Raw genomic sequence first — 16697 nt, forward strand, 5'->3', positions numbered from 1 at the left:
AAATGACACAATATAGTTGGTACCTGGAGTAAAATAGTGAAGTAAAACATAATTCCAGACAGAGCAAAGTGTCATGCATAAGAATGAAGTTAAGAATTCAGAGTAACAGATATGTTATTTCTTTTCTTGACTTTCTTGGTAATAAATGGGATGGTGTTCATTCTATCTCTGGGATACAAATTAATTTTCTTATAGTTGGCTATTAAGATTATCTCATTAATATTTTATAGTTTAATACACAAAATATATTTGCTACTATATCATGTTATATACAGTGTGTCTTTTGGCTTATAAAACATCACTACTAGTACAGTGATAGCCATTTACCATTCATTCTGACTGGCAGCAGCTGAACCTTTTTTTTGGTATTTGTTAAATCCCTGTACCCTGCCATTTTATTGCTAAGCAACTTTAGGCTTGTGAGAATAATTGAGCAGAGAGCTCTCATTTACCACCTCTTCTGCAGCTTCACCTGTTAACATATTAGTTACAACCAAACTAAGATGGCTGTGCAGCACTAGGTGGTACCATTTCATGGGGTCACCATTCTGTATGCAGTCTACAGTTGACTACATCATTGTTTAATGCATGCCTATAATGATCACTTTTGGTATTGTAAAGTTCTGTGGGTTTTGACAAATGTATAATGTCATGTGTCAGCCACTACAATTATCATACAGAACAGTTTCATTACTCTAAAAATGCCATGTTTCACCTGTTCATCCTCCTTCACTTACCCTGAAACTCTGGCAACTGCTGATCTTTTGGCTATCTCTTATCATTTTATCATTGCCAGAATGCCATATAGTTGAATTGATACATTATGTAGTCTTTGCAGACTGGCTTCTTTCTCTTCACAATATGGTCTAGTCAGTTTCTTTCCATGATGTAATAACTGACTTCTTTTTTATTATTAACTAATACTCAATTGCATACATGTTCTAGTTCATTAATGTAGTCATCTATTGAAGGTTATCTTAGTTAACTCCAATTTGGGACAATTACACATAAAACTGCTTTAAACATTCATGTGGAGACTTTGGATGAATATAAGTTTCAACATAGGAGAATGATTGTTGGATCATATGGTAAGACTATTTAACTTTGTAAGAGACCAGATTGTCTTCCAAAGTGGCTGGTTGTACCAGTAGCTCATGCCCATAATCCTAGCTATTCAGGAGGCAGAAATCAGGAGGATTGCAGTTCAAAGCCAGCCCAGGCAAACAGTTTACGAGACCCTATCTCTTAAAAAAAAAAAATCACAAAAAAGAGCTCATGGAGTGGCTCAAGGTGTAGGCCCTAAGGTAAGCCCTAGTACCACAAAAAAAAAAAAGAAAGAAAAATTCAGATATTTTGGTTTCTTATATGGTTCAGCACTACTAATTTAAACTTTCTACACATTTATCTTTCAAAAGATACTCAAAATTTGGTTAAGATCTTTAAAACCTCAGTCTGGGCTGATACATAGCTCAGTGGTAGAGAATGTACTTAGCATGTACCAGGCCTGGGTTTGATCCCCAGCACTAAAAACAAAAACAAAACAAAAAACCCCCTCAACCTGGCTTGATCAGAATCTTTTCCATTTAATTAGTATTTGGTAACTTATGCTACCTCATTTGCATTCTCAGAATTGTACCATATGGAGGAGACTCAGAGACAACAGAGAGGCTGATCCCATTGAAATAAGACTTTTATTACTCATACTTCCCAACTAAGGCAGGCAGGAGTACAGGAGAAGCATTAGAAGCAAAGCTAGGAGAAACTGCCAGGCATTGTGACTCATGCCTATAATCCCCATCACTGAGGAGGCTGAGGCAGGAGCATCCTGATGTAACAGCCTGGGTCTATATAACCTAGACTCTATCTTTAAAATGAAACAAAATCTAGGAGAAAGCCTAGGCCAAAGTCTCATTGGGAAAAGCTGCAGAAAGGCAAAGCAGAGCAGAACAAATAATTCAGGATTGGCTAGTTTTAATAATTGCATTGGGCTTTGGGACTATATGGGTGGTTTCTGGTTGCCTGGTACTGGCCTCTAGATGATTTAGAGTAGGGGAACTATTGTCTTCTTGCATAAGCATTAGGTAAGGTGGTTGGGGCTATACACTTGGAATTGCTTGGGTTGCAAATGATGTGCTGCTGACCAAACCCTTTGTTATCTTTGAGAATTGGCTATCACTGTGAGGAGCAGTCTCTCCCATGCAGATCAAAAGTTTAAGGAGAAATTTTGAGAAGGTAGAACTGATGAACAATTCATAGAACAAAACTGATTGGATAAAAATTTGAGGGGGCGTTTTCTTCGAATATTTGTGTGGATGACAAGACCATTAACTAAGATCTTCAGTCAGGATAAATAAGATTATTTTGTTGTAACAAATAGCCTCTAAATCTCAGTAGTTTACCAAAAGGTTTATTGGTTATAAGGTATGTCCTTCACAGGTTAGCTGTGACTGTGCCACATTATCTTTACCTGAAACCCAACCTCTGTGTAGAGTGTTGTTGGTGTCATGATGGAATACAGGCTGGCCTCCATTCACTTTTCATTGACCAACATACCTGCCATTAGTGGGCAGGGTGGGCTAATCTTATTTAGGGAGAGGCAGCAAATATTTAGGAAAAAATAGTCTTCTATAATAAGAAGAACAGAAGTAGCAAGTTTGGGATTTGAGGGCATATGATAGAATTTCATTTGATTTTGAGGTATTTGGGGATGTATAGTAGAAGTAATAAAAAATAACAGCTACCATTTGAGCCTTTACCATGTGTTAGGTGCAGAGTCAAACCATTTCATATGCATTATTTCATGTAATTTTCATAACAGTTTTAAGAGATAGCTTAAATATGCATAGAAACTAAAAATGATAGCAGTGTTATTTGTTATTAGGTTGAGTAACATAGCTTCTAAAAGGCCAAAACTGGATTCAAAACTAAGTCTATAAGATTCCTAATCACATATTATGGTCTTAATCTCTGCTAAAATAATTAAATTACAGATTAGATTTCATGAAATTAAATTATGGATCTGATTTGAGGCAGAGATTTAGAAATTACCACAATATTAGGGGTAGTGAAGCCATAAGAATGAACGCGATTATTTATACTGAGGAAATTTTGATTTAATGTGTGGGGAGGGGGATGTTAATAATTACTGATAAAATACCTGAATAAGCAGGCCTATGATATCAAAATGAAACTAGGTTTATACAGCACCTTGTCTTGAATATATTGGAACTGTTTAAAGCTGCCTATGGATATCCTATTCCTTAGTTTTCTGTGGTTTTTGATAGGATTTTTGTGTTCCCAATTGTTACCACCACAAAGCAACCATGATGCTAACCAACTGCCACGAATTGTTTTAGACTACTTCTCCAGAGAAGAATCTGTTTGCAATAAGAGCTCTAAAATCAGTCAGGTAAAATAAAGAAGCCCTGTGAGTTGGGGTTTCCAGAGACTTGCCAGAGAGGTTAGATAATGACAGTTCTTTGGAGATGAAACTCTTACAGATCGCCAAACACACTCTGTCCCCTTCAGTACCTGCTGGTCTTCTCGTTTTCACTGCTGCTGTGATTTTGAGACTGTTAATCTTCAAGGCTATTACGAAGTTGGAAAGAGGCAGAAGGGAATAAAGCAAATTTAAAATGGCTTTTAAATTTGCCATTTAAAAATGGCAGCTCACTGTTTATACCAGGATTCAGCTGTTTCCCTGAGTGGATTGTTCCAAGTTTTTGGTTACCCTCTAGAGCTCTGAAAAGGCTGCTTTGTGCCATTTTTACCTGTGTTCTCATTGCTGTTGTGGAAGAATAGATTTTCAGAGAGTCCTACTCCATCATTTCCAGGGGCATCATCCAAAATGAGGTTTTAATGGAATACAAATGTAAAACGATTAGAAAGTGTGTTTTATTTTTTCTGTATAGAACATAACATTTTTCTAGGAAAATTTTAGATTTTTTAATTGATATCTAAACTTATACAGTGTTTATTATTTCCCTAAATTGGTAATGTAACCAATTCAGATCTAATATAAATATGCCTATGTATAGAGTAAAACTATGTTCAAAGCCTGCTGGGCAAATAATTGGAAAAAGTATTTTTTCACCTCACCCATGTCTTTACTTCAGAACTTCAGAATAAATAAATCACTTCACAGGTCACTAAATTTCCCTGCCTTGGGGCCCACATCACTTTTGTAGATAACTGGATAAGCTTTCATGCAAAATAGGCTCTTTGATTGGACACTTGATTGAGAATTGTCCCCAAAATGTTTAGGGCCTTTTTGTCCAGAGGAAACTAAAAAACCAGAGCAAGTAAAAATAAAGGTACTTCTCCCTTTTTATACCACCTAAAACAAATCCTAAAAGATTCATTTGAGATTAGCTTTTACCTAATGCTATTGCTGTTTTATCACCATGAAAGCTATATTTAGTATAACTGGAAATAAGAAGGAAAACTTTTAGCCAGGTGCATTGGCTCACACTTGTAATACCAGCTATTCAGTAGGATCACTGTGCCCAGGTGTCTCCTCCCCATCCTGCGTGCCCTAGTCTTCACTCCACCTCTTTTCTCCTGCCCTTAGCAAAAAAATAAAAAACAAGACCCCCATCTCAATAAGCAAATGTGATTATAAACTTTTTAATAAGAAATGTTAAATGAAAAAGAGGCTTCTTACAAAATGATATTTCCCATGATTTTTTGTGTTCTTATGTAAAATTGATATAAAGCAAAATCCTTTTTTAGTGAAAAATTGCACAAATGTCTAGAGAAGTTAAATTCTTTTTCAGTTCTTTTCAGGACCTTTTGATTAATAAACTGGTGAATATATGTTCAAAACACTTTTGTGTATCTTTTTACCAACAGAAGCTTAATATTCAGTTTCCTAAAATAGTGCACTTCTGTGCTTTTTCATAAAAGAACATTTTGAAAATAGGACAAACAGGTACACACACATAAATACATAACAGAAAAACATACAAGAAATTATAAGTAGGGACTGACTCTGGAAAGAAGAGTTTATATTTTGTCCTATGTACTTTTGTACTTTATGAATATTTTTCAATCTTGTGAACTTAACTACTCTGAATTTTAAAGATCCCTAACAACTGAAAAGCTGCATTCTAAATGTACACACACATGTATCACAGAAGAAAAAACTTTGGACAGATATCTACTAATCTGTAGTAGGTGTGGTTCTGAGGAAAGAGGAATTGGTTGGTTAGAGATAGGAAGATAGATTTTGCTTTTCTCTAAACTGTATAAAATATTAAGTATTAAAAAATGTTCACATTTAAGAATAATACACACTGGAAAGTACATAGGTCATTTCTGTACAGCCCAGTTAATAATAAAGTGAGAGCTAGGGATGTAGCTCAGTGGTACAGTGCTTACCTAGCATGTGTGAGATCCTGGGTTTGAGCCCCAGCACTGCAAAAAGTATGTGTGTATGGGGTGGGGGGGGAATAAATTAAAAAATAAAGTGAACACAATCCCTATAACCCTATGTCAAGAAATTGAACTTTACCAGTATCCCCAAAGACTCTTCCCTGTGCCCTTCTCTTTCAATTACTATTCCTTTCTTCTTCCTCAAACTAAAAGTAGTTCTGCTTGGTTTTTAATTTTAAGTAAAGTTCTACAGTATATTTTGTCTATCTTCTTTTGCTCAACATTGTATATATAATATTCAAACATATTACTTCCTGTAGCATAGTATTTGCTACATAATATTTCATATAATGCATATAATTAATATGCCTTAATTTCTTCACTCTACTATTGATAGAAATTTGGGTTGTTTTCAGCTTAGGGCTATCACAAGTAATGCTTCAAAAACATTCTTGTATACATGTGCATGCATTTCTTTTAGGTGTATATCTAAAAGTGGAAAGCATTAGTCACAGGGAATATGTTTGCTCAAATAGTAAATGCTTTTATTTCCATTTTCTCTACTTATCCCAAAACATCTCAAATTCAGTTGAACTCTTCATATACCCCCTCAAACATGAAATACAGTATTTCTTCTGTTTTACTTATTGTAGCAAACTATTATTTTCCCCAAATATCTGCTGCCTATCTCTAGGGTGTGGTTAATTTTTCCCATCTCATTGATGGCAAAAAAAAAAAAAATCACAAAAATTCATACTCCCACCACACTATATTGTTGGTAATTGCTCTATAGCCAAGCCAACATTTAGAATTTTCAAGTCTTTGTACATCCTGTATGAACAAAAATAAACTTTAATACTAATGGATAAGAATATTTTCAAAGTTTCGTTTTGTTTTGTGTGGGATGATGAGGCAATTTTGAATGTACTTGGTTGAGTCCAGAATTATACTGTTATTTCATTGTTTAATAATAATCACTTTTAAGTAATGGTACTTCATATTTTGTCCCATTTTCTCTGTCTCAAAATAGAATTAGAAAAAAACTTTTGCCACCATTTTATTTTCTTCCCTATTTTAAATTGTCTCCTGATTATCTTCCTGCACCTGTTCCACACAGAATAAGTAGTAATCATGACTAGGTAATGAACTACAAAAAATTAGATTTAAAATTGATTAGATATGATGGTTAGTTCTCAAATAGTGTTTTTTTAGAAATTGTAATACAATTCAATTTCATAAGCATCTACAAAGATAACCACTATTAGGCTAACTTGTTTAAAAAATACTAAGTAAAAGATAAAATTTCTGTACCTAAGTTTTAAAATTGTGTGAACATGCTCCCCCCCACACACACATATTGTATTATAAACCAGTATGTGGATTAAACACCAGAAGTGCTTAATACTTGGTAATACTTGAGTATACATAAATTTTTTTTCTTCAGATTTCAACATGGATTGGAATTGCCAGTTATGCCTTCCTCTTAGGAAGTTTCTGAATAAGATACCTATTCTTTAGCTAGTAAGCATTGATTTTATGTGTCTGTACTGTAAACATGTTATTGACCACTTAATAGTCTTTCTAACTATACAACTTGGAACTAGCATTTTAAAGCTAAAGAACTGGTAAACTTGGCTGGAGGCCTGGCTCAAGCAGGAGAGTGCCTGCTTGGCAAGGGCAAGGCCCTGAGTTCAAACCCCTGTACTGCCCCTGATAAAAGAAGATCAGAAACTTGTAAACTTGACTGGTATTTAATGAATGTTTATTGTGTATAGAAAGAATTCATATTTAGCCAAATTTAGCCACAAAATGCCTGTATATAAAGTACCCTCTCTTCTGGGGTGATTTATGGAACTAATTACAGGTTTACGGGAAGAAGAGAAATTGGAGCTGTGTTTTAAAGGAGAGAAATGCATATTAAAACTTCAGCGAGGCCCTGGGTTCATTCCCTAGCGCTAAAACCTCAGTGACGATGTAAATATTAAGAAACCTTTTACAGTATAGTAAGACTTGTGGAGCAATGGAATTTCTTAGATACTGCTGGCACAACTTTTTGGGAGAGTGATCTAGAAATATTTAATAAAGCTGAAAAAGTACATCCCCCAAATCTAATATACATGCTTCTAGATAGTTCTCTTATAGAAAACATTATTTGTGTATACAGGGCTACCTGTACAGAATTGTTCATTGCATCATTTTATAGTAATGAGATGGTATAAATGATCGAAAGTAGGGAATGGATCAATTTTAGGGGATTCATATTAGGAAATGTTTGAATATCAATATTCTACTGTCTGAATCTATATATTGATAAATCTCAAAATATAATAAGTAAAATAAGGAGATAGAAGGGAATATGTATGTATATGTAAACTAATCAAAACAAAGCAACTCACAAAACAATAATTTATACTAAGAATTTGCATATACAAGAATATATATTTAAGAACATTAAAACGAGTGAAAAAGATATACTCCAAGTTCAGGAAAAAAATGATCTATAAACTTATTTATCAAAAGAGCATCTGAATACATTTTGTCAAGATTATAATTCTAGTTGACTCTGGAAAGTAGTAAATATAATACTTTCTACTTTTCTGTACATTTGAAATATTTTACAATAAAAAATTAAAGACGAGCTTACATATTACAAAATTGATAGTTGATAAAGGGTTTTAGTGCTATATTCCAGGTTTTAGATATGAGATAATAACCAATAGATAGTAAAGTTTCAAAAGTAGATAGATGAAATGGTAAGAATGGTCCTTGAGGAAAATTATTCTGGCCAGGAGAAATTGTCCTCAGTTTCAGAAAGTTGCTGGATTAGTGTAAGAATCAGGAGCTTGAGGCTCCTGGAGGAATTGCTGCACCGCAGTGTATAGCCAGCTTTTAACTTTATCCTTGCTCCATAATGTCATGAAGATACAAGTTGTCTTTGCAAAAGGATGACACATGCTATAAATTCTGCAAATTCTGAGCTTGGGAGGAATTTGGTCAGTAGGACAAAGAAATCTGACCGCTTTCTCTGGGATCTGTAGGACCATCAATACTAACCAGTGGTCTGAGATGGTCCAGGCAGTACTGAAAGCACTTAGAAACGCAACAAGGAGATGAGTCTCTGCACTGATCTCTCAAGCATATGCCTCAGTAATTACCAATGATTTTGCAGCCTTCTGTTAGACTTTGTATAGTAGAAAGTATGACAGCTCTAAAAGAACAAGGATGGCAAGCAAGTATGGTTTTTCCCGGAAAGCCAGTTGCAGGGGTCCTGCATGTTGCCCTAAACAGAATAATTCCCTTATCAGAGCCTGCCTCGGTTCCACCAATCCCCAGTGAATCAGCTAGCCAAATTGAGCAGTGTTGTAGCTTTCCTTGAAAACTGACTTATCATTAAGGGTTCAATGTACCTTCAGAATTTTGTACACTGACAAATACGGAAATTAAATTTTTTATTGTCAATTTTGGGGTGGATTAAGTACTTCAACATTCTTTACTGACTGTGATAAAATACATATACAATATAAAGTAAACATGTTGAATAGTTGTTGAAACAATTCTCATTTTGTAATATTTAATAATTTGGCTGGAGCCATTAGTAGTATATGTTTATTTTATTTCCTAGTGATTCATAAAATGAGCTCCTGCTTCTTGTAGAACAGAGGTTGTCAGTTGACTTTCCCCTGCCACGACGGCACATCACTCCCATCTGTACCACTGTAAAGATCCCACTGGGGTTTGAGGACTGTCCTCAGGGGCAGTATCTGAATTGCTGGGATTGTGATTTATCTTTGGTCAGTATGCTCTTTGCTCCTCACCTCCTGAAAATTATTAATGTAGCATATATTAATATAGCTGAGGAGCAAATAGACCGTTTCCTTTAAGCCAGTTAGTTATTTTTAGTTTTTCCAGTAGTGTGAGTATATTTACTGCTGGCAGTAGAGGGCTTGTCATGAAAATGCAACTTAAGACACTCATAAGAAGCGTTAAATTCCAATATCTCCTTTCAGAAGAAGTGGAAAGTGTAAGATGCATTATATGGGGAAAGAAGCTATTAAGATAAGTGATACCCCTTGTACAACTATCCAGGAGCCTATTGATCGCTTATATTTATCTCTTGGTTCAAGTTGTGCCTTTTGTGACAGACATCTGAATATTTGAAGTTTTTTATTGTATCTTCAAGTTAAAACACCTTTAGTTCATTTATTCTGCATTTATCCAATACATATTTAATTAAATTCCTTAAAAACATTATTCTTGCTAACTACATGTCTAAATGGAATGGAGTAAGATCCATTCTTGACTCTATTAGAAGGAGGATGATTGGCTTATCTACTTGCTCCTAAATGAAAGGTAATACAGGTCTTTTACAGGGTACCAACTGTGGAAGTAAAAGGGGAAACTTGATTCCCAACCCCCACCCCTTTTAAAGAAAAAGAGTGAGTATGATAAAATTAGGAATTTCAAAACTGAGAGGGAGAACAATTCATATTTTTACAGATAGAAAAAGTAGAGCTTATACAGTTAACTGGCTTATTTAGGTTACATATTGAGTGGCAGAGGTAAAACTAGAATTAAGTTCTTCTGAGCCCCAGTCTCGGTCACTTTGGAATAAGAAAGGAATTTGGATTTAAATTCAAAATTTGAAAGCCCTTGATTCTAGATAAATAATGATTCAGTTGATACTAATAAAGCAATTTCAAAATGACAGCACTTGGCTTATAAGAATAGGACAGTAGGCTGGGATGTGGCTCAAGAATACCAACAAGCGTGAGGCCCTGAGTTCAAACCTCAATAACCACACAAGAAAGGGAGGGAGGGAAGGAGGGATGAAGAGATGAGACAGTAACTAAATCCATATGAAGAAACAAAGTCTTAGTAGAAGTAACTGGGTAAATATAAAAATATGAATGTATTTTTTGGTTTTTCTTTTTTTGGTGGGGGGACGTATGTGGGGGGAATTGAACTCAGGGCCCCATGCTTGCTAAGCAAGCACTCTTATCACATGAGCCACTCTGCCAGCCCTTGGTTTTTAATTCTTTTCAATCTAATTTAAGAAATAGTCAAAAGAAACAAGTATATACTTTGTTAGTTGGCTTATAGTGTGTAAATAGTTAATGTGTAAACAAAAGGCAAGAAAGGGAACAACTATATAGGAGCAAAGTTTTTACACGCGTTGGAATTAATCAGTACTACATTGTTTTAAGTGAAGATGTTAGTTATAATCTTCAGGGCATCTACTAAGAAAACTCAAGAATATAGTAAAACAACAGGAAAATCAAATAGAACATTGGAAAATGTGTTAACACAAAAAGTAACACATGAATTAAGGAGCAAAAAAGACCTAATACACAAAAAATAAATAGCAAAATGGCAGATGTAAATTCTACTTACCAGTAATTACACTAAATATAAGTGGATTAAACATGACAGTGGCAGAATAGTGATTGACAGAAGGGGTACAAATCTATGATCCAACTATGTGCTGTCCTCACAAACAGATTGAAATTAAAAGAATGGCAAAATATATCATGCAAACTATAACCAAAATAGAGGTGAAGCTCGTGTTAAGAAAGCTATACTAATACCAACTTTTAAAATGCTTTTAGAGGCATTTTCAATTTTATAATGAAAAGGGGCCAATACGTACCTACAACAGAACCTCCAAATACCTGAAGTGATAATTGACAGAATTGAAGGAAAAGATAGACAATTAAAAAATTTTTGGAGACGTCAGTATTCTACTCTCAATAATAATCCAGAAATGGGAGAGAGGGAGCAAGAAGTGAAGAAAGAAAGAAGATGAAGAGAAAATAATTGTAAACCATGCATCTCATAGGAACTTGTTTTCAGAATATGTAAAGAACTCTTACAACTCAGCAATAAAAAGACAATCTGTTTAAAAAGTGGACAAGGAATCTGACAGTTGTGTACATAACCCAGTATTCACATGAAAAAATTCTCAACATCAGGAAAATGTAAATCAAAACCACAATGAGATTCCGCTTCACACACACTTAGATGACTAGAATTTTTTTTTAAGTCACATAATAACAAATGCTGACAGAGTTATGGAAAAGTTGGATCCTTCATACACTTCTGGTGGAAATGTAAACTTAGGGTAAATCCAGTTTGGAAAACAATCTGGAAGTTCCTCAATTCATCATAGAATTACTGTATAGGCCAGCAGTTCCACCCAAGAGAAACAAAAACATAAGTCCACGTAAAAAATTATTCAGCAGCATTCATAATAGACTAAAGTGGAAGCATTCCAAACATTCATCTACAGACAAATGGATAAACAAAATGTGTATGTCCATGCAGTAGAATATTACTCAACCACAAACTACTATGAAGTGCTGAGTATACACTACAACCTGGATAAACCTGGAAAACATGCTAAATGAAGCCGTTCTTGAAAGTCCATGTTTCTTGTTTAATGAAAATGTTCTAAAATTTACTGTGATGATGGTTGATTGTCCAAGTCTGTGTATACTAAAGATCACTGAATTGTACTAAGGACAAATTTTATAGTTTATGGATTATATCTCAGTAAAAAATATTTTAGACCCATTTACATTTTTACATATGTTTTATATAATTAAATATTTAAATATAATTTAAATGTGATTGTCAGTGATCCAGAAATAAACTGTTATAAGACTTAAAGTTGCCAGTCTTAAAAATAGGTTAAAATTGTGAGTCAATTTCAGAAATAAGCCATTGGTAGATTATCATTTCTAGGTATATAATGTTAAATGGTTTGAACACTGACAATGTCTACTTCATTAGCTGTATATCTACGTGTAATATATATAAACTGTCGATATGCTGACATAGATCAGAGAGCGAAATAGAGCTTTAAAATGAAATATATTTGGAAACAGCATACTTTTAAATTCTGACTTATTAACTGACGTTGGATGATCTAGAAGCAGATGTACTGCAGTTCTTTGTTGATTTAGTTGCTATGGTAACTAGATACATTCATGTACAATAAGGGAGCTTCTGTACATTGGCTAATTTGATAGCGACTGTGGAGGTGACTGTTGATAAGTATACTGATTATTGGTTATATATTGAACATCCCACCTCTACACATACTTACACTGGACAGTTTTAAAATAATGTAAGCTGCTGCCAGAATGAAGTTTGTAAAGGTTGCCTTATCAGACTAAGGACAGTCTGAAGTCCAATTTGCCAGTGAAGATTACCTCAGTATTTAGTGAATTGGAACAAATTGGAACATCTGGAGCAGAAATAGTCAAATCTTAAAGCAGCCGTTGGTAGTAGCAGTTGAATGAGATGATTAAAAAGGATGCAAGCAATAGTAAGTAAAGTGCCAAGGTTTGGAAAGTGCTGTACTACATGCGTATGATTTAATACTTAATCCAATTTTATAATTTTTTCTACATTTTATGGATTTATGTGTTAGGGAGTAAGATCATGATTTTCTTTTAATTATTGTATTGGGAGTACATTGGGACATTTACAAAAGTTCTTCCAATATATCATAGCTGAATTCACCTCTATGATTTTTTTAAATGTAGGCATTAAGGGAATTAAAACCTGTAATTTTTCTAGTTTTAAGATAAACTTAAAATTACTGACTTTTTACTATACAATAATTTTGTTACATCTATAGTTATCTATATTTTGAGAGAATACTGTGATTCAAATGAAAAAAAAATCCTGAAAACAACTTTGTATTTAAATCTATTAGGACACTAATAGATATATATAAGTTATTTATAAATGAGGTTTTTTAGCATGTACCTTACATTTATGGCTAAGATAATGATATTTTAGCATTTTACTATTAGGTTAAAATTTGTAGAGTCTTTGTAACTGCTCTTTTTCTAATGTATTGAAGACCTTTATAATTTGAATCAGAGCTTATTAATCTATTAAAAATGATAAGTCCAGCTGTACTCTGAAATTATGCGTGAGAGTCTCAGAAATTATGTTAGGAAAATAGGAATGCTATGGCAAACTGCTGTAAGAACCTGAGAGAAATAACTCTTCACACATACTGTACCTATGTGTGGGGGTACTTATGGAAGAGGGGAGGGTGCATGAAGGAGATTAAGGTGAGGGAATATGGCTGATGAACTTCATATACGTCTATGAAGTAGAACAAAGAAACCTCTTGCAGTTGTTTTCAGTAGGACAGGGAGGGGGTCAAGAGGGAGAGATGATGGGGCGAGCTAATCAATGTACAATATAAGCCTATTTGGAATTATCACAATGAATCCCCCCTGTACAACAAATATATCCTAATTTTAGAAAAAGCAACTCTTTTACAGGCATTAATTACCATTCATCTTTAAAGAGTATTCTCATTCATTTAATTATATTTAAATCTATTTCTTAGTATGATCAAAATGACTCTTTTATACATATACAGACTGATCACTAGGATAATTTATTGCAAAGTTTAAAATAACCTAACAGTTTTGTTGTCCATATAACTTTGTCACCATAAACTTTTGAAATTTGGAATGGATCAAGGATCTTAATATCAGACCCTAAACTCTATAAAGTTGGTACAGGAAAGAGTAGGAAATACTTTGGAACTAATAGGTATAGAGAAAGACTTTCTCAATGGAACCCCAGCAGCTCAGCAACTAAGAGATAGCATAGATAAATGGGACTTCATAAAACTAAAAAGCTTCTGCTCAACAAAAGAAATGGTCTCTAAACTGAAGAGACCACCCACAGAGTGGGAGAAAATATTTGCCAGCTACACATCAGACAAAGGACTGATAACCAGAATATATAGGGAACTCAAAAAACTAAATTCTCCCAAAATTAATGAACCAATAAAGAAATGGGCAAGTGAATTAAACAGAACTTTCTCAAAAGAAGAAATTCACATGGCCAAAAAAACACATGAAAAAAGTGCTCACCATCTCTAACAATAAAGGAAATGCAAATTAAAACTACACTAAGATTCCACCTCACCCCTGTTAGAATTAGCCATCATTAGCAACACCACCAGCAACAGGTGTTGGAAAGGATGTATGGAAAAAGAAACCCTTTTTACACTGCTGCTGGGAATGTAAACTAGTACAACCACTCTGGAAAAAAATTTGGAGGCTTCTTAAAAATCTAAACATAGATCTGCCATATGACCCAGCAGTACCACTCTTGGGGATATACCCAAAAGAAAGTGACACAGGTTACTCCAGAGGCACTTGCACACCCACGTTTATTGCAGCATTATTCACAATAGCCAAGTTATGGAAACAGCCAAGATGCCCCACTACCGACGAATGGATTAAGAAAACGTATCTATACACAATGGAATTTTATGCAGCCATGAAGAAGAATGAAATGTTATCATTCGCAGGTAAATGGATGGAACTGGAGAACATAATTCTGAGTGAGGTTAGTCTGCCCAAAAAACCAAAAATCATATGTTCTCTCTCATATGCAGACATTAGATCAAGGGCAAACACAACAAGAGGATTGTACCTCGATCACATGATAAAGCAAGAGCACACTTGGGAGGTATGAGGATAGGTAAGACACCAAAAAAACTAGATAGCATTTGTTGCCCTCAATGCAGAGAAACTAATGCAGATACTTTAAAGCGACAGAGGCCAATAGGAGAAGGGAACCAGGAACTAGAGAAAAGGCTAGTTCAAGAAGAAATAACTTAGAAGGTAACACACATGCACAGGAAAGCAATGCAAGTCAACTCCCTGTATAGCTATCCTTATCTCAACTAACAAAAACCCTTGGTCCTTCCTATTACTGTTCATACTCTCTCTTCAACAAATTAAAGATAAAGGCAAAATAGTTTCAGCCCGGTAGTGAGGGGGTAGTGGAGGGGGAGGGCCGGGGAGAAGGGGGTTGAAATAACCCAAAAATTGTATGCACACATAAATAAAAGAAAAAAAAAGAATGCCCCTCAACCAAAAAAAAGAAGTTATGAAATTTGGAATTACTTCCACAACTCATTTTGACTTGACTTACTATGTTTTGACATATTATCTAGTTCCCAGTAGTTCTCATTGTTTTAATTCTAAGTCTCAGCATATAAATTTGTATGTTTGAGTTTTAGTGGCCACAATGAATTGATTTAAATATTTTGGTGTGATTTATGTAAGAAAATGTATTCTTCTGTGAGACTCTTATCAGCATTTAAGATAAAATTTTACTTTATTAACAAAGCAGAAATTTTACTTAAAAGATAAATTAGTTTATTTTCCAATGTCTACTGTTCATGTGGAACTGATTGGGGAATATTCTGTGTTAAGGAAGCACATGTTGTTTTTCAAGTATAAACTGTATGGACAGAGTGTGAAAATGTTTTGTTAACAGTAAAGTAAAACACAACTTACAGATGGTGTTATTTTAATCATTTTGGGGGCAATTTTGATATCTGTACTTATATTGAACACTAATTATTACAGAACAGTCAAATGGTTTAACAAACACACAAAACCAAAAAACACCAGGAAATGGGAATTGATGCTGATATTCTGATTATTATAAACTTTATTTAAAATAATTTTATTTTTATTTAAAATGAAAACATTTTAAATATGACCTTTCAAAAGAACTGGCTTTAGAAACTAAAGATTTAATTGTTGCCAATGCTCACATATTTATATGTTCAGTGAACTATGTGGCACACTTGTGCAGGTATGTCTCTTTTTAGTAAGAAAATGAAGAGAAGATCTACTTACAAGCCACTCTGAAATCGGTGTGGACACAAATCCTTCATTGCATATACACACACACACAGATTGCAAATACATACCTATATATACACAGATATGCACACATCGAACACTTCTGTACATACAATAAAACCAGATTTTCTACCATTGTCAAGAACTGAATTATTCCACATAGTGGAAGTGATTAGTTAAGATTCTCTTTGCACTGGGCTGGAAGAAAACAGTATTTTTGAGAGTGTTCTGAATGTCAGGCACAGTGCTTAATCCTTCAAAAAAAAAACTCTGGTATTTCTATTTTAGGAAAGAAGACTAAAATTCAGAGAGTTTAAATAATTTGCCTAAAAGTTATATATCTTTAAGTGATAGAGTAGGGTATGAACATAGCATTATCTAGATCAAAGTTGATATTCTTTTCTATTTCTATGAGCAGTTATAAAGACAAATGAACCTAAGCAAAAAAAAAAATTTCTAATCATCAAGTATTAAACCCTGTGAACTCTTCTGTCTTAGCATTGTAATTGGTTGTAACTTTTCCCCTTATCATTCATCTTGTAACCCTAAATCCTCATAGTCCCTAATGTGTAATAGGCTCATTAATTATTTATCAAATAAGTGAATTAAGAGTTGATAGTTGAC

At 34.1% G+C, this 16697-nt stretch overlaps 1 protein-coding gene and 1 pseudogene across 2 annotated transcripts in view; both read left to right on the forward strand.

The window, feature by feature from the left end:
• Nucleotides 1–16697, forward strand: part of Fndc3a (fibronectin type III domain containing 3A) — a 146689-nt gene that overhangs the window by 23918 nt on the left and 106074 nt on the right. The gene's annotated exons all lie outside the window — the stretch shown is intronic.
• On the forward strand, nt 7593–15176 carry LOC109691114 (COP9 signalosome complex subunit 8 pseudogene; annotated as a pseudogene).

This window comes from Castor canadensis, chromosome 10 (assembly GCF_047511655.1).
Source record: "Castor canadensis chromosome 10, mCasCan1.hap1v2, whole genome shotgun sequence".
Classification (NCBI taxonomy): domain Eukaryota; kingdom Metazoa; phylum Chordata; class Mammalia; order Rodentia; family Castoridae; genus Castor; species Castor canadensis.